We start from the raw sequence: 6,000 nt of genomic DNA, 5'->3' as shown, positions 1-6,000 counted from the left end.
CGAGCCGGGCCTCCGCCGGTCTTTGGTATTTGGACCTTTGAGATGCAGCTGATGCAGCAAGAAGACTTTGTGAAGCTTCCCCGATGTGACTGATGGCAGCACTTCACCCCTTCTGGGGGGTAGGAAGGAGACGGACCCCTCACATGGGGACGAGAAGTTGCACAAAGAAGCCGGACCTCAGCAGCCACACCCACAGGTGTCTCCCTATAAGCTCACTTGTTGGGGCGCCTTCTGCCCCCTTTTCCCCTAGTTAGTGGATATAGAAACCCCGACAGCAGCGCTCTGGGGCCTCTGCATCTGAACACACTCGCATGCATGTCAAAAACAAGTTTTTGGAGTTTCTGCTGTGGCACAGTCAGTTAAGACTCTGAATGCAGCGCAGGTTTTGAAACAGAGTATTTATGGCTTGAACCTCGCCAGGACTCAAATCCAGCCAAACCCAGGTTGGGACTTGAATTCATGGTTTTCTACTCACCCAGTGTCTGGATTTACTGAGGTTTGTGCCTCAAAGCAGAAGGAATTCAGTGAGAGACAAAGTGATGGGCAAGAAATAGATTTATTGGGAGTTCCCGTCATGGCTTAGCGGAAACAAATCTGACTAGTATCCGTGAGGACACAGGTTCAATCTCAGTGGGTTAAAGATCGGGCGTTGCTGTGGCTGTGGTGGAGGCCGAGCTCCAATTCGACCACCGGCCTGGGAACCTCCACAGGGCTGCGGGTTGGCCCTAAAAAGACCAAAAAAAAAAAAAAAAAAAAAAAAAAAAAAAATAGGCTTACTAAGATAGGACACTGCCGAGAGGCAGGCGGGCAGGCAGGATCCGGTGGGCTACAGTTTTATCATGGGGAGGGTGGGGTGGGAAAAGACCGCCTCTTCCTCTTTCTTCAAGTAGTAACTCCAAGGTAAGAGAGTATTTGGCCCTATAAGGTCAAACTAGGATGGTCAGGGTGCTTATTCAAATCAGCAGATCGGTGGCCCTTGAACGCCTGCCCTTGGTCTGAACCTGAATGCAGGCCTCACTCCACCCCCCATCCAATGACCTGAGGCCTGTCCCGACCCGAGGCCTATCTCGCGCCTCCACCAGTCCAGCCTGCCTCCTTCAGAGGGCCTCTTGAGCAAAGTCCCCTAGGTTTCCCTCTCTCTCTGCGGCCCCTGCTGGGACTTCCGCAACTACCTGCGGGACTCTCCTGCTCTCTCCCTGCCAGTTTGATTCCCAGCCCGGGAACTTCCATGTGCCATGAGTGTGGATGAAAAAATAAAGTGTTTTCTTTGCTGCTGCTCATCTGTTAACCGGTTTGTTGATCATTTGCCCGCCCCTACCGCTGACAAGGTGGGTACAGGGAAAATTTTTCCTCCCAGCGCTCGGGATTTCAAGGGGGCGTTCTGGGCCGGGCACCCGGCCCCACGTGGTACCCCGAGGATGTCTGTCTGCTGCCCCATCTCTGCCCACACATGGGAGCTTGTGCTCGACTCTCCCTGTAAAGCCTCCAAAGCTCACGATGATGCAATCTGAGAAATTTACAGGAACCGGGAAGCTCTGAGATGGACTAATGGTTGCCTAAGGGCCCCGACGGCCGCAGTGCCTTACAATCCTGACGTGGCTGTCGCCGTCTCTTAGTCAGACAGTTACAGTTCTCATTCCTTTATTTTTACTTTTCAAGCGGTTATAGGAATTCCAGGTCTTTAAGGTCTGCTTTGACACACCTACTCTTGGCGGGATTTAGATTTGATTCCAGTGGGGCTCAAGCTCCCTTCCAAGGAAACTGAAAGAAGCAGGACCCAGTGGGGCTCCGCGGCACAAAAGCCTTTCTGGGTCCCCCACTCCTTGTGTGTAGGAAACAGGCTTCATCCAGCCTCCCTGGCCTTCCCAGAGCTCCCAAGGACAGGTCCAAACAGCTGCTAGTCAGGGAGGGAGGAGCATCCGGAAACCGGAGTGCAGCCCCAGGCAGAGGCGGGGAGGGAGCAGGTCCTGGCTCCCCCTCAGGGGATACACAGAGCAATTCCTCTGAGCGCTTCTGCCCAACTGCAACCCCCGACAGATGGAGGAAGTTGAGTGCTTGATGAACACTCTTCATTCCAGAAGGCAGGTCCTTGTGCAAGGGCCTCAGGGACCATCAGAACCAGTCAGGGACGGCCAGTGCCAGCTTCGAAGAAGAATGCAAGCCTGCATCTACCCCGATCCTTATCTGTGGCCCTATTTTCCTCTCCCGAACGCGAAGACCACTTGTTCTCTCCCTAAGGAGGGCATCGTCTTTAGGGCATTAGCCTGCTGGACCCTCCTTTGCCCATCAGAGCAATAAAAGCCTTTCCTTTCGCCTTTGCCTAAAACTGTCTCCACATTTCTAGTTGGCGCTGGTGGACAGAGGCCACATTACCTGCACAGAAGTTTCAGGGCATCAAGACTAGAGGATACGTCAAATGTTTGTCAAGTTTCTTTTTTTTTTTTTTTTTTTTTTTGCTTTTTAGGGCCGCACCCACAGCCTATGGAAGTTCCCAGGCTAGGGGTCGAATGTGAGCTGCAGCTGCCAGCCTGCACCATAGCCACAGCAATGCGGGATCTGAGCCACATCTGTGACTAAACCACAGCTCACAGGAACGCCAGATCCTTAACCCACTGAGCGAGGCCAGGGATCGAACCTGCATCCTCATGGTTCCTAGTCGGATTCCTTTCCGCTGTGCCATGACGGGAACTCCGTCCGTCGAGTTTCTTTAAAAAGCAAATCCTCACGATCAAGGCAGACCTTGGGAGGCAGCGGCCGTGGCGTTGGGAAGGTGGAAAGGCCACGGGGGCAGATTTTCACCAAGAAGGAATCAGGGAACAGTGTCAAAGGCCACGAACGTGTAGGAAGACCGAGTGGCTAGACTGGTCACTGGTGACGAGGTGACAGCATTTTCCAGGAGTGTGGCGGGGGGGTGCAGGCTCCCTGGAGGAGGAGGCGAGGCGTGTGATGGGTCGGGAGGACTCTGCCTGCCTGGGCAGCATCTCCGAGGATGGAGCTGGGGATCGGCTGGATGAGAAAACAGGAATGTAAAGGTGGGAGGTGGAGTATCTCCAAGTGGGCGTATCCATGGAGACAGAAAGCGATGCTTTTCCGGGGACTAACCCCTCTGGTCCTCTCCTTCTGCGTCCGGGGCTGCAGTGCGGACAGACTGAGAGGTGATAATGGAGGGTCAGCACAACCTATGGATTTTTGTCTCTTTATGGACGTTCCCAGCTCCGGTCGAATTGGAGCTGCAGCTGCCGGCCTGCACCACGGCCACGGCAACGCCAGATCCGAGCCGCGTCTGTGACCTCCACCACAGCTCATGGCAACGCCAGATCCTTAACCCACTGAGGGGGGCCAGGGATCGGACCCTCATCCTCGTGGAGACTTGTCAGCTTCGTTACTGCTAAGTCACCACGGGGACTCCAGATCAGCACAATTTAGAAAAGACTTTCACATAGAGTGTTTTAAAAACTTTCAAAATTAGATCAATTACTGAAAAATCGAAAGCGACGGATCGAGAGTTCCTTGTTCTCTCTGGATGGGGAAGTTTACGTGGTTTCGCAAGAGGAAGTGGAGCTGTTAGACCCAGTATTAGATGAGAGGGAAGGAGGAAGGCAGGTTGATCACCAGGCCTGAGGCGGTGTGAGAGGGGCCGTCGGTGGGCCCTGCTTTGAACAGAGGTGGGGGGCCTGGCTGTGGATCCAAGACTGACGGCGGCGGCTGGGGGGCGGGGGGGAGTCTCTGGTGAGATCAGCCCAGGTGTTAGCCCGGAGCAGGGGTGTCAGTCAGGCTCGAGCCACTCTGACTCAACGGGGGGGCTTGAAAAACTGCATGGTGGGCCCACCCTGAGTTTGTTCGTTCTGCAGCTGCATCTGTGGCATATCAGCCACAGCAACCCTGGATCCAAGTTGCATCTGAGAACTATGCTGCAGCTTGTGGCAACACCAGATCCTTAACCCACTGAGTGAGTGAGGCCAGGGATTGAAACCGCATCCTCACAGACACTGTTAGGGTCTTAACCTGCTGAACCACAATGGGAACTCCCCACCCAGTGATTCAGACTCAGTGGCTGTAGGTGGGGTCAGGGAGTGCCTGTGCCCAGGTGCCCAGGGCTTTGGGACCCTGAGCCCAGCCTGAGCAACGCCCTCCTTATAACCAGGTTCTAAGACCTGACTAGGACAGTGGGGGACTGGCCAGACGCTAAGGAGCCCAGGCTTAGAGGAAAGCAGAAGAGCGGCCTCCTTCCAGGAGCGCCCAGGTGAGACCACTGGTTCCCAGAGAAAAGGGCTTCTCTACTGTCAGCAGAGACGTGCAGTGGGGCCCACGGGGGCTGCCGAGCTCGGGACACCCCATACTCACACCTGCACACTCACGCCTGCCCTCACACCCACTCACCTCCCAGTCACCAATGTCCCCAGGGCCACATCAGCACAGCAGGTGGGGTCAGGACAGATCTCCTCCGTTCAGAAGCCTCGGGCACGCTGCCACCTCTTTCAGATGCAAGACGCAGCCCTTGTCATGACCCCAGGCCCTGAGGACCTTCTCTGGCCACCTGCCCCCCGTCCTCGTGGGCCTGGTGGCCAGCTCCCCTGCGCTGTGCTCCAGCCGCTCCGGCCCCCTGGCTTCTGCCTCAGGGCCTTTGCACTCACTGCTCTCCGTACCTGAACCCTTCTTCCTCCAGGTAGGGGCATGTTTAACTCTTGATCTCATTCCAGGGCTCCAGAAACTTCATCTTCACAGACATCTTGCTGAAAATCCAACCCTGCAGACATCCCCAGGCCTCGATCTCTGTCTACCTCTTCTGCTCCGATTTTCTCCATCAAGTATTTAATCACCATCTAGGATACTACATGTTTTGCTTTTTTTTTTTCTTTTTAGCGCTGCACCTGCGGCATATGGCAGTTCCCAGGCTAGGGGTCAAATCAGAACTACAGCTGCTGGTCTATGCCACAGCCACAGCTACGCCAGATCCAAGATGTGTCTGTGACTTACACTGCAGCGTGTGGCCATGCCGGATCCTTGAACCCACTGAGTGGACCAGGGATCAAACCTGCATCATCCAGGATTCTAGTCAGATTCTTAACCCGATAAGCCACAGTGGGAACTCCTTGCTTGTCTCTTTTGTTGGCTGTCTTTCTCACTGCTCTAGTCCTAGGTCAGGGCTTGGAGCTTAGCGCCTCAATTCCTATCTGCTAAGCGAATACCTGTAGAGAGGCAGAGCTTGTTGCTTGTTTGTTTAAGAAAAGAGGAGAGTAGTTTAAAAGGTACAATTGTTTCACATCAAAGTACCTATAAACTGACAGGCCACTTTGCAAAATCCGACAGAAGCAACCACATTTTCCTATTTCTTATTCATTTATTTTTAAAATCTTTTTAGGGATGCACTTGCGGCATATGGAGATGCCCAGACTGGGGACAGAATTGGAGCTGTAGCTGCCAGCCTACATCATAGCCATAGCAACTCAGGAGTGGAGACTCATCTGTGACCTACGCCACAGCTCGTGGCCATGCCAGATCCTTTGAGCCACTAAACGAGGCCAGGGCTCGAACCCGCATCCTCATGTATACTAGTCAGGTTCCTGACTGCTGGGCCACAACGGGGAATTCCAGCTGGCATCGTTTTAAAAAGGAACTACATGATTTTCTTGGCTTTGGGCACTTCTTGTCTAAGCAATTGGAAAAAGGATTACCCTGTTAGGCCAGTGGTTTAAATGCAGGCAGAATAAACATTGAACTTGGCACATGAGTGGATAGTTTAAACAGACTTTCAACCTTTTAACTTCTTCTTCAGTCCTGCTTCCTGAAGAGGACTGAGACAACTAGCAGTCTTTTAAGGCATTTTTTTAGGACTGGTTGGAATTTGATATGGGGACATTCTCCTGGTTAAATTTAGTTTTCCAAAGTGCTGGACAATTAAGCAAAAAAAATTTTAAATGAACTTGCTCAGTGAATTCTACATGCCAGGCACTGGGCTATGTGCTGGCACTGTCCTTGCCCCTGAAATCCTGATGAGAA

Source organism: Sus scrofa, chromosome 11 (assembly GCF_000003025.6).
Source record: "Sus scrofa isolate TJ Tabasco breed Duroc chromosome 11, Sscrofa11.1, whole genome shotgun sequence".
NCBI classification, from domain to species: domain Eukaryota; kingdom Metazoa; phylum Chordata; class Mammalia; order Artiodactyla; family Suidae; genus Sus; species Sus scrofa.
The sequence above is the reverse complement of the archived record's forward strand: the minus strand, read 5'-3'. Positions refer to the sequence as shown.